This window comes from Talpa occidentalis, unplaced genomic scaffold (assembly GCF_014898055.3).
Source record: "Talpa occidentalis isolate TD23 unplaced genomic scaffold, MPIMG_talOcc4v2.1 talOcc4.14, whole genome shotgun sequence".
Taxonomy (NCBI): Eukaryota; Metazoa; Chordata; class Mammalia; order Eulipotyphla; family Talpidae; genus Talpa; species Talpa occidentalis.
This window is the reverse complement of record NW_023601433.1, coordinates 79,991,414-80,009,661: the sequence shown is the minus strand read 5'-3', so window position 1 is coordinate 80,009,661 and position 18,248 is coordinate 79,991,414. Positions and strand designations below refer to the sequence as shown.

At 40.4% G+C, this 18,248-nt stretch overlaps 1 long non-coding RNA gene across 1 annotated transcript in view; it reads left to right on the top strand.

The window, feature by feature from the left end:
- The window catches only part of LOC129145804 (uncharacterized), a 108,851-nt gene extending 92,600 nt beyond the window's left edge, over positions 1–16,251 (top strand). The window contains exon 4 of the long non-coding RNA XR_008551880.1: positions 16,043–16,251. This is a non-coding gene — a long non-coding RNA (uncharacterized LOC129145804). The remainder of the gene's footprint in view (positions 1–16,042) is intronic.
- Positions 16,252–18,248: the final 1,997 nt, after the last annotated feature.

Below are 18,248 nucleotides of genomic sequence, written 5' to 3'. Positions count from 1 at the left end.
TTATGAAATACCTGTTTAGTTTCTTTGCCCATTTTTGATGTGGCCCCAATACTTGTATGTTTTTTTGATGGTGAGTTGTGTGGTTGTTTTATAATTTATAGTCAGTGCATATGTCCTTCACTTCTATGGTTAAACTTACTGCTATGTGTTTTATTCTTTTTGATATGATTGTAAATATGATCATATTGTTTTCTTCATTTCTTTTTTGCTAGTACATCATTTGTGAATATATATATATATGTGTAAGAATTTTGTTGTTGTTCCTTGCTTCTTTACTGTATTTTTTTTATTAATTCTAACAGTTTTGGGGGGAATCTTTATGGTTTTCTACATATAATATCATGTCATATGCATTTGGTGACAGTTTTACTTCTTCCTTTCCAATCTGGATACCTTTTATTTCTTTTTTCTTCCTAAATATTCTGGTCAGGACTTCTAATACTATTATCAGGTACTATGTAATACTTGACAGGAGTCATCCTTTTCTTATTCCTGATGTTAAAGGAAAATCCTTCAGTTTTTCCCCAGTGACTATGATGCTAGCTGTGGATTTGTCATATGAAACCTTTAGTATCTTTAGTCATCTGATGATTATTTTAAAGACTTTCAAAAATCATAAATCAATGCTGAATTAGTTTTATTTTTTGCCTCTATTCAGATGATCATGTGATTTTACATTTCATTTTACTGATTTGATAAATCACATTGATAGATATGGATATGTTGAATCATCCTTGTATCCCTGGGGTAAATCTCACTTAGTCATGGTGAATGATCTTTTAAATGTATTATTGAATTTGGTTTTCTAATAGTTTATTGAGGATTTTTGCATCTATGTACTCATATCTTGGCCTATGATTTTCTTTTTGTATATTGTCCTTGTCTGGTTTTGGTATCAGCATTATGCTGGTTTTAAAAAAAGAGTTAGGAAGCATTCCCTTATTTTCAAAGTTTTTGAGGACTTTGAGAAAGATGGATATTAGATCTTTTTTGAATGTTTGATAGGATTCACCTGTAATACCATCTAACCCTGGACTTTTGCTTTTTGGGAGATTTTTGATTACTGTTTTAATTTCTTTACTCGTCATTGGTCTGCTCAGATTTGTTTCTTTATGACTCAGCCTGGGAGGTTTTATGATTCAAGGAATTTAGTCATTTCCTTTGGGTTCTCCAATTTTTGGCATATAGAGGTTTACAGTAGTTTATTTTATGACCCTTTGTATTTATTTCTGTGATATCCATAGTAATAGCTCTTCTTTCATTTCTGATTTTGAGTCCTTTTTTCTAGCCAAAGGTTTGCTATTTTTTTTTTCAAAAACTTATTTCTTCATTTCATTGCTATTTTGTAGTTTTTGTTTTCTCTTTTGTTTATTTCTGTTCTGATTTTTATTATTTCCCTTATTTCTACAGAATTTGGATTTTGTTCCTTTTCCAGTTTTTTTAAAGTACAAAGTTAGATTTTTATTGTTTCTCGAGGTAAGCCTGTGTTGCTACAAACGTCCCTCTTTTCATTCATCTCCAGATATTTTTTGATTTTTTTCCTTTGATTTCTTTGGCAACCGAACAATTGTTCAGTAGCATGTTGTTTAATCATCACATATTTGTGTTTTTTCCAGATTTCTTCTTGGAGTTGATTTCCAATCTTATACCATTGTGGTTGGAAAGGATGCTTGGTGTGAGCTCTGATTTCAATCTTTTTAAACATATTGTGATTCTTTTGTGTGTGTCCCAACATTCAAATTTTCTTTCAAACAGTTCTCTGTGCACTGGAGAAGAATGCATATTCTGCTGCTTTGGGATGGAATGTTCTGTATATATCTATTAGGTTAATTTGGTCTAATGCATCATTTAAGACATGCTTCCTTATTGATTTTCTGTCTAGAGGATTATACACTGATGTAAGTGGGTGTTAAAATCCCTTATTCTCTCCTGTGTTGCTGTCAAGGGAATAATTTTTTAATAATTCCACATACATCATTGCTAGGATTAAACAAGATCACATTAGGGAAACCCTCCATACTGGAATGCTTCTGGGTGGCCTTCTGGATATATCTGTGGTGTTCAAGGCCTTCTTGCCACTCAAAGGTCAGGTGGCATCAGTACCACCTGGTTTAAAAGACCCCCACCCCACCCAAGATGTCCTGAATCAGAATCTCTTAGGTGATTCACATGCATATTATAGTTGGCTGGTAGGAAGGGTATGTAGGTCATCAGGCCTGTCACCAAGGCAGTCATACCTGGGAGCAGACTGCTCTATTAAGGAACACTAATGAAACATAAAAATGATTTCCTCGGTGTAATTATATGATGCTGCTCTAGAGATGTAACTCTGGGCTGCTCTGTTTGTGGTTGATTTACTTGACATAGCAAGTTATGTCATGAAAGCAGGGACAGCAGGTGTCAGCTGTAGGGCCCCTGACACCTTCTGTGTTCCTAGTATGAGTCAGTTCCTAGTATGAGTTCATACCAGTGATCTACTCCTCACTAATTCTTGAACCACATCTGCTTTTCCCCAAGGCAGAAGACGCTCTTGTAGACACCATGAGGTCATGGGAGGCAGAGCTATGTTAGCTTATTCCCCAGAGTTGAAACTGGTTTCAGGGGAGTCCCTGTATCTTAGTACTTCTTGAATGTGCACATCAACCATGTCGGGCTCCTGTAAAAATGCCTATTTGAATTCAGTAGGTCTGAGTTGGGGGATCTGAGATTGTGTACTTATAGCAAGCCCCCAGGTAGTGCTGATGTTGCATGTTCTAGGGCCACATTTTCAAGAGGAAGATACCATTACTACTCAGTAGTTCTCAAAGAATATTCCCTCCCACCCAAGATGAATTAAATGAGAATTTATTGAGGTAGACCACGGTAATGGTATTTTTCAAAATTTCCATATGTGATTCAAATATATAGTCAGCCAGACAGCTACTGGTGTAAGAGAAATTTTCCCTTTCTCTTCATCTCCCTCCCATTTGTGCTTTGGATTCTCTCTCTCTCTCTCTCTCTCCTCCTTTCCTTTCTTTTTCTTTTTTAAAAAAGATATTAAGACTTCCCTGGTGGTACAAGGGGCTAAGTCTCAGCACTATGAAGCTATCTGCAGCCGCTGCAGCACAAGTTCGATCCCCAGCCAAGGAGCTGACCCACACGGCACGGCAGACCTCTCCTCTCTCGCCTGCTGCTCCCTTCAGCAGTGTATTTCAGTAGATCTGCCTGTTCTGCTCCCCACTCTTTTTCTGGTGAATCCTCTCACCACCCCACAACACCTCTGTCTTACACCTCAGTTCTTGTATGCATAAATAAATAAATATTTTTAAAGGATATTAGCTGACATCCAGAGCAGAGAGTTGAATTGAGAAAGTGCTGTCTACTCTAATTAAGGGAATGATCATGGAAAGTCTATTTGTAAGAAGGGAACTCTCTTTAAATAGAATCCTCTAGTTAAAAAAGTCTTTCTAGAAGTTTAGCTTGACTCATGCCTGCAGCAACTGCTTCACACCCCACACTTACTTCTTTTCTCATTCATGGGTATTTTGATTCTCCTGCGCTCATGTCTAATGAGCAATAGTCAATGTAGACATTTCTTGGCACAATCCACCTGTGTTTCATTCTTTTCCAAAGTTTGCTGAGCCTGTGCAGTGAGAAGGGAGAGAAAAAATGCATCTGTAAAAGCTGAAACTCTGAGTGGCAAGGCATAGAAACCCAACAGAGAGAAACTGGCAAAAATGGTATTTTCTTACTTATTAACGCAACTGAAATGTTTTGGCTGAATTGATAGGTTCAAGTAACATCCTTTGTAGTCTCTCCCCTTCTCACTTTCCTCTTCCCCATCTGAATGAGCTCTTACTTCCTCTGTGTTGAGTCCATTCTCAAGCAGTATCTCCCCTTGTGATGACAAGAAGTTTTCCAGCAACTTCAGGCTTCTATTCTATCCTTTCAGCAAACCATAAAAGCGGGGGGTGCAAGAGAAGGGGAGGTTATGATCCTTTACCAGCATTTCCCCAAAAGTCAAAATCTCTGGTTCTGATTGGGTTATAGCTTCACTACGTCGTCAATTGATAGGACAGGGACCAGGGTATGTGAACACCACGTTGTCCAGTCCTGGGCCACCCCCATCTGAGAGCCAGACATGGCGTCAACCCCGTGCAAAGCAGGCGGAGACCTAGATGTCCACCGCAGCCTCTGAAACACCTGTTAGTCCTGGGCCGTCTGGCCTTCCCCTGGCCAGCACAACCATTTCCCCAAGGGACTCCGCAGTCTCACCTTGGCAGTGTATTGTGCCATAGGCTCTTGATAACAGGCTCTCTGGAGAACACAGTAGAGAGACTGACTTCAAGTAAGTGTGGAATTAAATGGTTGTAGGAGGGAAGCAGGCCACACACTGATTGCTTTTCTCTTCCCATCCTTGTGACCTCACATTCAGTTTTAAAAGGGAATTTTGCTCACCCTCTCTGAAAGTGGGTTGGAAACTGGAGGCCCCGATTCCTGGGCAGTCAGGCTCCCATGATTTTAGGATGGAAGCAACTCTTCATTTTTGCAGAAGGGAGTGTTACATGATTAAAATAGCACAAAGGAACATGGCGGCGAGGAGACGCTGCGAGTAAGATCTCCCATTAAAAAAAGTTAATAGGGAGGAAAAGCGGCAGATCCCAGTGAGAACTGGGACACGGAAGATAAACGGACGACTCCAGCAAACTGCCCGAAGAAGAAAGTGGCCATAAAAGAGGACTAGAAGGGAGGGAAGCGCAGAACCCTGCTCCCCTCCCCCGCCCACAGAGGCAGCACTCTCCTACCGGCAGAGAGGAGGGAAACAACAAACCAAAACGGCCAACAAGAAAAACGGACACAGCAAGCGGGACTGTGAGTGGAAAGGAACTATTGCAGCCACCACACCCTGTGAACGGGAGCTGAGGCGTACCCTGCAGGATCCGCCGCTGAGGTGAGCTCCAGGCGCCATTAAAGAGAGCCCCGCCCCCCAGGAGGAGACCAGCACCAGCACACAGCCCGGCCGCCCGGCTGCTTGAAACTGACAGATGACTCCTGGAAGAACCAGAGGGGAACAGAGAAGCCCACCCAAGATGCCAGCCAGTCCCAACAACACAGTGTCCCAACGCATACGGCAAATTAGAAAACAGACAGTAGGGAGGAGAAGAACCACACGCAACCTAGCAACTCTCCAGGGAAAAAGTACACCACAAAAAGAAAGCCAGCCCCCAGATTGCAAAGACAATAACTTGGAAGAATTTCTGAGCCTTCCAGAAAGAGAATTTAAAATTGCCGTGATTAAAAAACTGACAGAAGTCATAAAGGAAAACAATGATAAGGGAAAAATAATCAACGATCAGAAGAATGCAATTGAGTCCCTAGAGAGGGAAAACAATGGTCAGAAGAAAGAAATTGAGTCCCTAAAGAGGGAAGTAAAAGAAATGCAGGAGATCAAAGAATTAATGGAAGAACTAAAGAATTCTGGGAAAAGCAATGAAAGCAGAATAGATGAAATGGAAGAACGAATAAGTAATCTTGAAGACACAGAAATAAAAAGAACCAAAACAGAAAAGGAAAGAGAAGTACGAAGGAAAAAGAACGAAGAAAGACTTCGGGAACTATCTGACTCCATGAGGAAAGGAAATATAAGAGTTATAGGAATACCAGAAGGAGAGGAGAGAGATGTAGGAACAGAGAAAATATTCAAAGAGATAATTGAAGAGAACTTCCCAAATGTGAAGAAGGAGCTGAAAATTGATATACAAGAAGCAAGAAGAACACCAAACTTCCACGACGAAAGGAAAAATACAGCAAGACACATAATAGTAAAGCTCCCAAGAATCCAGGACAAGGAAAAAATAATGAAGCTGGCAAGAGGGAAGAAACAGATAACATTCAAAGGAAAACCAATCAGGCTGACATCAGACTTCTCCGAAGAAACACTACGGGCAAGGAGAGAGTGGAGGGACATAGTCAACAGACTCCAAGAAAACAGATGCCAACCAAGAATACTCTATCCCGCAAAGCTCTCCTTCCTCTTTGAAGAAAGAATATGGACCTTCCCAGACAAACAGAAACTCCGGAATTTCATTGCAACTAAACCCCCACTCCAAAAAATACTACAAGGAGTCCTAAAGCCAGAACCTCAGAGGGACGAATAACAATGAAAGAAGGCCAAAAAAAAAAAAAGTTATTAAAAGAATAAATAAATAAAATCAAAGGAAAGACAAACACAATGGCAAATACAGATGCTAACATATCAATATTAACTCTAAATGTAAATGGACTAAACTCTTCAATAAAAAGACACAGAGTGGCAGCCTGGATTAAGAAACAAAACCCAACCTTTTGCTGTCTCCAGGAAACACATTTAGCTACAAAAGATAAAAATAGGCTCAAAGTTAAAGGATGGAAAACAATCCTACAAGCAAATGGACCAAAAAGAAAGCAGGAACAGCTATACTTATATCAGATAAAACAGATTTCAAACTCAAAAAGATAAAAAGAGACCCCAATGGTCACTACATTATGATCAAGGGGACAATACTTCAAGAAGAAATAACACTCATTAACATATACTCACCAAACGAAGGAGCACCAAAATATATCAGACAACTGTTGTCCTCTCTGAAAACAGACATCAGAGAAAACACATACGTAGTGGGAGACTTCAACACACCACTATCAACAATGGATAGATCAACAAGACAAAAAATAAGTAAAGAAACCAAAGCTCTAAATAAGGACCTAGAGCAATTAGGCTTAACAGACATCTATAGAACACCAAACCCCAAAAAAACGGAGTACACATTTTTCTCAAGCGCACACGGATCATTCTCCAGGATCGATCACATACTGGGGCACAAGACAAACATCAACAGATACACCAAGATTGAAATCATATCAACCATCTTTTCTGACCATGAAGGCATCAAACTAGAAATAAACCATAAAAAGAAGGCAAGGAACTTTCCTACCTCATGGAGATTAAAAACCACACTACTGGAAGACCATTGGACTAATGAGGAGATCAAAGAAGAAATTAAAAAATTTTTGAATTGAACGACAAGGAGGACACTAATATCCTAAATGTATGGGATGCAGCAAAAGCAGTAATAAGAGGAAAATATATAGCAATAGAAGCTCACATCAAGAAACAAGAAAGAACGCAAAGAAACAACCTCATCTCGAAGCTCAAAGATCTAGAAAAAGAACAACAAAAAAACCCCAAAACCAGTAGAAGAAAAGAAATAATAAAAACCAAAGCAGAAATAAATGAAATTGAAACTAAAAAAACAATCCAAAAGATCAATGAAACCAAGAGCTGGTTTTTTGAAAAAATCAATAAAATAGACAAACCCTAGCCAGGCTCACAAAGGAAAAAAGGGAGAAAGCACAAATAAACAGGATCATCAATGAAAGAGGAGAAATCACAACGGACACAGCAGAAATCAAAAGAATAATCAGTAACTACTATGAACAGTTATATGGAAACAAGTTTAACAATCTAGAGGAGATGGACAAATTCCTACAACTCTACAATCACCCAAAGCTAGATAAAGAAGAAATAGAACACCTAAACAGACCAATTACAATTAGCGAAATTGAAATGGTAATAAAAAACCTCCCCAAAAACAAAAGCCCAGGACCTGATGGATTTACAAATGAATTCTACCAAACATTCAGAGACGAATTAGTGCCTATCCTTCACAAACTCTTCCAAAAAATTGAGAAGGAAGGGACAATACCAAACACGTTTTATGAAGCCAACATTACACTAATACCAAAACCGAACAAGGACAACACAAAAAAGGAAAACTACAGGCCAATCTCCCTAATGAACACTGATGCAAAAATCCTCAATAAATTTTAGCTATCAGAATCCAACAATGTATCCATAAGATAATTCACCACGACCAAGTTGGATTCATTCCAGGGGCACAAGGATGGTTTAACATCCGAAAATCAATCAACGTTATCCAACACATCAACAAAAAGAAATATAAAAACCATATGATAATATCAATAGATGCTGAGAAAGCTTTCGACAAAGTGCAACACCCATTCATGATAAAAGCCCTTGAAATTCTGGGATACAAGGAACATACCTCAACATCATAAAGGCCATCTATGACAAGCCAACAGCCAGTATCATTCTCAATGGTGCAAAGCTGAAAGCAATTCCATTAAGATCTGGAACAAGACAAGGATGTCCACTCTCACCATTGCTTTTCAATATAATACTGGAAGTCCTAGCCAGGCAATAAGACAAGAGAAAGACATCCAAGGAATCCAAATAGGAAAAGAAGAAGTCAAACTATCACTATTTGCAGACGATATGATATTATACATAGAGAACCCCAAAAACTCCACAGAAAAACTAATTCAACTCATCAATCAGTTCAGTAAAGTGGCAGGATACAAAATCAACACGCAAAAGTCAGTAGCCTTCCTATACACAAACAATAAATCTGAAGAAGAAGAAATCAAAAAGACCATCCTTTTGTATTGAAACAAAAAAAATCAAATATTTGGAATAAATCTAACAAAAGAGGTAAAGGACCTATACAAAGAAAACTATAAAACACTGTTAAAAGAAATAGAAGAAGACACAAAGAAATGGAGAGACATCCCCTGCTCATGGATTGGAAGAATAAACATTATTAAAATGGCCATCCTACCAAAGCAATATACAGATTCAATGCTATTCCAATCAAAATTCAATGTCATTCTTCAAAGAAATAGAACAATTATTGATGAAATTCATATGGAATCACCAAAAACCCGAATAGCCAAAGCTCTCCTGAAAAAAAAGAAGGGAATGGAGGCATCAGACTCCCAGACTTCAAACTATACTACAAAGCCATAATCATCAAAACTGCATGGTATTGGAACAAGAACAGACATACAGACCAATGGAATCGAATAAAAATCCAGAAATAAACCCACAGATTTATGGTCAACTAATCTTTGACAAAGGAGCAAAGAATATGCATTGGAGCAAGAAAGTTTTTTCAATAAATGGTGCTGGGAAAACTGGGTCGCTACATGCAAAAAATGAAGCTTGACCACCACCTCACACCATACACAAAAATCAACTCAAAATGGATTAAAGAACTAGACATAAGACCTGAAACCATAAAATATATAGAAGGAAATATAGGCGAAACACTACGTGATTTGCACATCAAAGACATCTTTACAGACACATCACCCAAAGCAGTGATAGTGAAGGCAAAGATAAACAGCTGGGACTACATCAAATTAAAGAGCTTTTGCACAGCAAAAGGACAATAACAAAACAAAGAGAAACCCCACCAACTGGAGAACATTTTTGCACCCAACTAATGATAAAGGACTGATCACAAAAATCTGCAAAGAGCTGATGAGACTCAACAACAACAAAGAAAATAATCCAGTCAAAAAATGGGCAGAAGAGCTTAAAAGAAACTTCTCTGAAGAGGAAATGCAAATGGCCAACAGGCATATGAAAAAATGTTCAACATCACTTGTCATCAGGAAATGCAAAATCAAAACTACCATGAGATACCATCTTACACCAGTGAGAATGCACATATTAAAAAACTAGCAACAACAATGTTGGCGAGGGTGGGAGAAAAAAGGAACCTTCTGCACTGTTGGTGGGAGTGCAAACTGGTCCAACCACTGTGGAAAGCTGTATGGAGATTTCTGGACCTACTAAACATAGAGCTTCCATATGATCCAGCAATTCCACTCTAGGTATTTACCCAAAGACACAGAAACATCAATTCCAAAGAACACCTGCACCCCTATGTTTATAGCAGCACTGTTTACAATAGCTAAGCTTTGAAACACCCAAATGCCCAAAAATAGATGACTGGATCAAGAAGATGTGGTACATATATACCATGGAATATTACTCAGCATTCAAAAATAAACACATGCAATTTGCAGCAACATGGATGGCGCTGGAAGGGATCATGCTCAGCGAAATAAGCCAAAAAGAAAAGAAAAATACCGGATGTCTCACTCATAGCAGGAATCTAGAAAACTAAATAAGGGACAGGAAAATGAATAACTATAAGAAAGTGAAATCAAAATCAAAAAAAACTATGAACCAGAGACACTTTTTAGGGCGGGGGGTGGGAGGGGAGGGATTGGGGTCAGAATGGGGGGCTGCAATTGTATGGGGAATATAACATAAAATTTATTAAAAAAAAAATAAAAATAAAATAAAACAAAGATGGGAGGAGGCCTGTGATGTTTTTGAAAGGATATAAGATCAGATCAGATCACTTTCTACTTCAAATCTTCCAGAAGCTTCCCACCTCTCTTGGGATCAAATATAAACTAACACTGGCTAACATGGCCTGTGTCTCCACTCTAGCCTGCTTTTGTGACACTCTCTACTTTGATCAAAATACTGCAACCCCACTGGCCTTCCTTCTGTTCCCTGGGACCTCGCTACCTCCAGCCTTTGGATCTTTACTGTTGCTGTTTCTCTCTTTCCCCTTTCACCTGAGCCCTCACCCCTCCCTCCGTCCTTCCTGTCCATGTCTTGGTTAAAATGATCCCCATCTATATTGGGCAGAACATTGTAGCCTCCAGTCTTCTACCTTACAGAACACATCCAATGTGACCACATGCATTTCTTGAACCATTTATGTTACTGCCATTGACTTCATGCAACTCTATGCACCATGCCGGGGTGGGAGGACACTGCTTATTTTCATTCATCAGTGTGATTCTAGGGCTTGGTGTGACCCTGCTACTCAGTAAGTTGTTGAATGAATGCATTACTCTGCTGATATTCCCTGTGTCTGCAAAACCCATAAAGGCCAACTGGGGGGATCTTGTTATAAATACAGGTACCCCAAGCCCTCTTTTGGATCTTTAGGTTCAAGGTCTTTGGTTGGATCCTGATAAACCCAGTGAACTGGGGCGCGCTGTCCATTGGTTTTGGTGAATTGTGGTAGAAAGAGACATGTGCAGACATTGTTATAAATTGGACAGTGGAAGGAGAGAGAGAAATAGATGTTCCTGAGGATGCAGAGTCATGGTTCACATCAGTACACAAAGTAAACACCAGCCAATGCAGTTCAGTTTGACTTAATCCTAAACTGCTATAGTATTTGGTTTTCTTTTCTAACTTGATGACACCTGGGCGATTTCTATCACACTGTCAGACATCTAGTAAATCCATTAATGTTCTTTTGCCAGGCCTATCACATTTCTGATAGCATCCCCCACCTCTGTGCTCAGGCACTAAGCTCACAGCCTAATGTAATATAGTCACTCCTCCCTGCTGGTGAGATGATACCCTGCCTCTTCTCCACTCTCTGACAGGGAGGATTCCAGAAATTCATGTTAGTATCTTTCTGCTCTGTGTGCATGGGTAACTAAAAGTCCACAGGCTTGATATGCTGACAGTAGCATGAATTATCTTATTCTTTCTGACATGTTTTCTTAGCAACTCACTCCTGAAGGAAAAAAACAAACCACCTATCTTTTATCTCAATTATTGGACTGCTAGCTGCTTGAGGTCAGCCATGGTGCCTTCTGATTCCCAGCTACTGTGCTCATTAGAACCTAGTGTAGAGCCTCCCTGGTGGTGCAAGAGATTGAGACGCCCCACTGTGAAGCTGTCTGCAGCCACTGCAACACGAATTTGATCCCTGGCCAGGGAGGTGACCCACATGGTGCAGCAGACCTCTCTTGTCATGCCTGCTGCTCCCCTCAGCAGTGTCTTTCAGTACATCTGTCTGTTCTGCACCTTACTCTGTATCTGGTGAATCCTCTCACCCCCCACACCGCTGGCCTACACCCCAGCTCTTATATGCATAAATAAATCTTTTTTTTAAAAGGAACCTAGCATACACTTGTCAGCATTTCAACAAACATTAACAATGGCTTACCATTAATGATAGCAAGATGTATTACGATTACATCGTACTTACAGAATTTGTATAGCACTTTGAAGTGCACGAATGCATTCTTTCATTATTTCATGTAATTCTAACATGTTGCTTTCAGCAAGTGGCAAGTGACTAAGAATTAGAATTGAGTATATTTCAGACATACACATTCCTAGGACCTAGTCTAGACCATCTCTAGGAATAGAAGCTGAACATCCAAATGGTTAACATTCTCCCATGTGATTTTTATGATAATCCAGACAAGGAACCCATGAGTGTGGCTTGGGAGTCAGCCTGCTGTGCAGTCAATCCTGGCCTCTGTGGGACTATGCACCCATCGCTACAGATCTCAAACCCCTACAGTCCCCTGTCAGTAAAATTAGTCCCAAGAGAATTATACCCAGCGGATTAAATAAGAGCATGTGGTCATGACATGTGTTCGGCAGGCAGCAGCAGCTCTAATGACGTATTTTTCCTTGTGGCAGCCCAAAATAGTAGCTAAGGGCATGTATTGGGGTTTAACCTCTGTCTCTTTCACTTATAGCCTGAGATGCCTCTGAGTCTCAGCTTCCTCATCTGTAAAATGGGAATTATGGACACTGCTGTCTCGTGGGACCACAGTTTTAAGGATTAAACTAGTTAATTAAGAAAAGTGTCATGTTAAAACAAGACCCAGAATGTCCTGAGTCTTCATCAGTGTTAGATGTGACAACTTTTACATCCATTTTACAGAGGAGAATACACGAAGCTAATAAATGGGGAATTAAGACAGCACATCTTGTCTTCTGTGCCTCCGCTCTGGGGTCTTCTCACTGCACCAAGCTAACTCTTCGTGTCAACCCTTTCTGGGACTTAAAACCAGGCTAGTGAATGCTCGTCATTTATTTTTTTTATTGGGGAGGGGCGAAGGATCGACTCTCCCCCCACACCCCATTGCCAGCTCTTCCATCTTCTTGCTGCCCTCCTTGTTCTCCCAGAGCCAGGCCCCTTTGCCATTTTTCAGAACTGTCATCTTACTTAGGCACTGCACTCAAAGGCCCTACAACAGAGTGATTTGGGATTCCTGTCTCGTCCCCATCTGTCTGCTGGAGTCTGAGCAGACACCAGAACAGACTCATCTAATTAGTGGCTTCGCCTCCTCTGGGGCTCAGGGCTGCTGGTGCATGGTTTCTTGGGCAGAAATGAGATGCTTCATCAGATAGGCCAGCAGTGAAGGGTTCCCCACAAAGGCCTGGAGGAAAGGGGTTTTCCAGCTTCTGGAGCAGGGAATTGGGAGTTTGGGAGGTAGGTCCTCAGAACTGGGGTTTCCATGGGTGCGGTTGTTAAGAAGGAGAGTGTCTCACCCCTCTGCCACTCATTGTGCTCCTCGCTAAAGTGGAATGGTATTTGTGCCTACCCAACTAGCGTGTTGGGATTCTGTATATAGACTGATTATCTCAAGATCATCGGGGGCCTCCCTAGTGTCACAAGGGTTAGAGTCTCAGCGCTATCAAGTTATTGCCAGCCACTGCCACGTGAGTTCAACCCCCAGCCAGGGAGCTGACCCACATGGCACAACAGACCTCTCCTGTCTCGTCTGCTGCTCCCCCCAGCAGTGTATTTCAGTAGCTCTGCTAGTTCTCCTCCCCACTATGTCTGGTGAATCCTCTCATTGCCCCTGCTCCCACACCTCTGGACTGCACCCCAATACTCATATGCATAAATAAAACAAAATCAAGATCATCAGACTTTACCTGCATCCTTCACTCTTGCTTTTTTCTTCCTCTCTACAAACTTTTCAATGATGTGAATTAGAAAGGGAGAATATAGTCATGGTTAAGATTATGCAAAATGAAATTACCTGCTTAAGTATTAATCCTGGCCCTGCCTTTCTCAGGTCTGCTACATTGAGAAAAGTCACCCTCCAAGGTCAGTTTCCTCAGCCTTAAATTGGAGACGATAATCTTGGGCTGCTGTGTGTGTTGGTTGTGTTGTAAAGTGGGGTCAAGTGTCTCAGCACATAGAAAGTGCTCAGTAAGTATTGAGTATCATATCATGAAGCAAGCATGAGGATGATCTCCTAGTCCAGCTCAACATTGCCTTTTTCGCATGGATGATAAAGCGATATTCTCTCCCAAGAACATTATTACCTACATGATTTCACAGCTTCAGGATGCAGCTTGTGAAACACTGCTGCAGAGTTTTCCCTGGAATTTGCCCTCCTTGTGCTTTACCTTTAGTCTCCTGGGCTTTTTCCACCCACAGCTCTTTGCACATGGCTGCATTGAAGTCTCCTCTCTTGCATTTAGATTTGGGACAGAGCCCCTGGATTAGTATTTCTGTTTCCAGAACCTTGGACAGCTCCATGGATACCGTTTTTTTACATCTTTTGGGAACTTTGGTTTTGGTGGTTCATATACACAATGGAATATTATTCAGCAATCATAAAAGATAAACTTGTGCAATTTGTAGCAATATGGCTGGAGCTGGAAGGGATCATGCTCAGTGAAATAAGCCAGAAAGAAAAAGAAAAATACTAGATGTTCTCACTCATAGCAGGAACTTAGAAAACCTAAATAAGGGACCAGGAAAAAGACTAATTATAATAAAGTAAAAATCATAATCAACAAGCAACTATAAACCAGAGACATGCTATAGGGGGGAGGAAGAGGGAGTAGGATCAAAACAAGGAGGGGTGGGAATTTTATAATCTTGGGGACTATAACCAAGATGAAATTGCATACATTGTGCAAAAATGAAAAATGATGTAAAAACTATATAAAATTAAAAAAATGAGGATTTCAAGTTTGTCTTTGTCTGAAGGAAGAGGATGATGGAAGAAAAGAAGGGGGTGAGGGCACAGTGGACTATGGTGGAGAATTATGGGTGCTTTGGTGGGAGAACCATGGTAGCCACACCTATGGGGAGAATTCCTATAGTGTGAAAAAAATGAACACAGATGTAACATGATGGTAGTTCAATAAAAATATATATTTGAAAAAAGAACAAATGAAGACACAAAAGACCTTCAAGGAATGTTTCTCATGACTGTTTGTATCATAATCAACAGTAAAAATCAAGAAATACATTTTATGCCAGAAGCTGGGGATACGTGTGCCCACATCCAAGGGGAAGCAATGTTTGGATTTGTTTTGGCATTTGTCTCATATTTTACCACACACAATGCATTCTGATGATTTCTTTTCTCTCCTCATCTATTTAATTTCTAACATTTTGTCTGTGATGTGCAAAATTCATCCCAAAACTAATTGTTCAGGGCCCCCCCGGTGGCACAGTGGTTTGAGCACAGCGCTGTGAAGCAGTCTGCAGCCTCTGCAGCATGGGTTCAATTCCCAGAGGGCCAGGGAGATACCCACATGGCATGTTAGACCTCTCCTGTCACACCCACTGCTCCCCTCAGCAGTGCTTTCTCTCTTCCTGTTCTGCTCCCTGCTCTGTGTCTGGTGAATTCTCTCACCCTCCCACACCCTTGGCCTGTACCCCAGCTATTGTATAAATAAAAAAAAATCTTAAAAAAAAATAAAGGAAACTATTTAAAAAAAAACTAATTGTCCTGAGTTGAGGAACAATATTATGGACTGCTAGGAGCAGGAACCATGGGAAACACGTGAATCAGGGCAGGGATTCCAATCCCACAGCTTATTGCATGTGTATCCTGAGAAGGTCACCCTACCTCTCTAAACCTCCACTTCTTCACCTGAAAAATGGAGCTTAAAACTTAACCTACTTCTGTTTTCTTGTGAAACTTTAATGAGTTGATGTAGGGAAAGTGGTAAGTACAGGATCAGCATCTAGTAAGTACTTAACAAAAGGTGGTCATTAAACAGAACCATCCCTGGGGTCCTTGTATGACTTTTACTTTTCCCTCCCAACTTTCCCAAGTCCCCTTATTCTCTTGATTTTCCCCCTTCAGTATCACTTTCCTTTCTAAGGTCCCCACTGACAATGATCACGCCATTCTCAGAATTCTAAGAAGGAACTACAAGTTGACAGTATTGTAGCCTGACTCCAAAGCATGATGGGAGACAGCAGAAGTCTCATTGCTTTGACATAAAGAGTGAAGGAAATACCCAGAGGCATGGAATCTGCTGTTTCTTTGATTCCTCCTGATGCTGATGGGAATTATGTGACGATCTTAATAGCTACATCTAATCTAATTCCTTCTACAGGGATTTGATGGATCCCAAGACTTCCCACTTACCCATCACCAACAATTTCAGTGCACAGGACTCTGGTCAACATGAAGAAGAAGGTGGCAATTGCTACATAATTCACAATTATACAAGGAATGCAATCAACTGTCTATAGAACCTCAAGATGCTTGGCCACCACCCCTAATTCCCACAATCATTGCCAGAAATAAATCATCAAAGCAATCAAACATCACTCCTATCATGCCCTGTTGGCCTAGAGATCCCCCACTGGGAGAACAATGCTTCTGGGGTAGGCAAAGTGAATCAAAATGACTAAGTTTCCATCATAGAGGATGAACATACCATGGTGATATTCACAGGATATTAGGATGGTGCTTCAGTCAGGGGGGACCTGGCTCTAATACAAACTTGGCTACTGATCAAGCTGTATGACTGACCAAATAGCTTGATTTCTCTCTTCCTCTATTTCTACATTAGTAGAAGAGGAATATTATCTAACAATACTACCTATTGTGTTACGTGAGAAAGTGAAATAATACAAGTTAAGCATCTGACATTTTTCAGCCCTGGATACAGTTCAAAATCATCCTCCTCACTGTCATTACCACTGTTGTTTTAATTAATGATAATCACAAATGAACACGCATCTTCTGAATGAGCTGGAGACTCTTTCACATGACGAGTACTTGAGCGACCACCACCTCTTGGTGAGAGACTCCAGTTTTTTTCTGTGGACTGGTGGTCTTGCTACCTCCCGGCAGAAGGCTCTAGATGCATTGACATGTGTTTGAACTACTAGGAAGAAAGAAGCAGTTCTTTCATTCTGGGGACCAGGTGGTTTCTACCGCCTGCTGACTTGGCTTAGAATTCAAATAGTAACTAAGAGAAGAAACACAGTCCCTCATTTTCCTTTTTCTTCTATGGCTTCAAACTGGCCTCTCATCTCTGCTCCCCTCCCCAAATGGATTGATTTCGTTGCTTGTGTGATGAGTTTATTAAGGCCAGATGCTGTCACTTCTTATTCTACCCAATGTCACATGCAGCGCTTAGCATTGTGCTCCATGTCATGGCGGAATCTATCCCCTTGATTACCTGGCATTTGGTTTCTTTTCTCCACCACTGCCCCCAGTCAGCCATTTTTTTAACTAATTAGCTTAAAGAGCAGAACTTTATCAAGCTGTATTAGCTATTTTCTTTCCCTCCTTCCAACCCGCCCTTTCTCTCTCTCAGTTATGTTGAATTTCGGCAAATTCAGAGATGGGTGGTCTTACCAAAGTCGAGCCATTTTAGGTCTTCTAAAGGCCTCAGAGAAGAAATCTTCAGGGCTAATTATTCATGCTCAGCTTGTTAGAATCTGTAGATCCAAATGGTTCCTGTCATAAGTTTTGAAAGAAAGGATCTCACTCCCTGACCTTGCTTAGCAGTGAAATCACCAGGGCTAGCAAAATGCAGCCTAAACATGACAAAAATGGGAGCACCACATAATTAACAGTCAGGACAAGAAATAAAACATTGCCAAACTCCAGGAACCCACTGTTTGCACCTGATCTTTCCTAACTACAATTGTGCCTATTGCTAGAACCACTCCATTGTTTTTTCTTAATGTGCTACCACTTGTATTTGCATCCCCAAACAAAATAGTTTAATTTTGCTTATTGTTTAAACTTATTGATGGAGCTATAGTCAATGTATTCCTTTCCTCCTCCTTTCATTTAATATTGTTTGAAAGATTCCCTCCATGATACTGCATGGAATATCAGTCTGTCCATTTTCATTGCTGTATCAATATAATTCATCATGTGAATATTCACAGTACAGTCATCTGGTCTGTTGATAGGCAGTGCCATCGTTTCTTTCCATGTGTGGGTTGTGGGTGACATTTCTTATTATGTATAATGGTGTAATGAATATCTATACAGACATCTATAACAATTTGCTCAGGACAAATTCCTCCATGTGGAATTTTGGGGTCAAAGACTATGGCTACTTTTTATGCTTCCCCCAGAATTTTTGGACCAATCTGCATGTCCACTCCTGTTTGTGTCCTTACGCTCTTGCCAATGTTGGTGTTTTGAAAAAGATGCTTTCTCAAATTGCAGGAATTTCCATTTCTTTGAGAATTGTGAGGCTGGGCATCTCCCCTTCTTTATATTGATCGACTATTTGTATTTATATTGCTTTTTAAATATCTGCTTGCTATTTAAAATGGGTACGTGAGGAT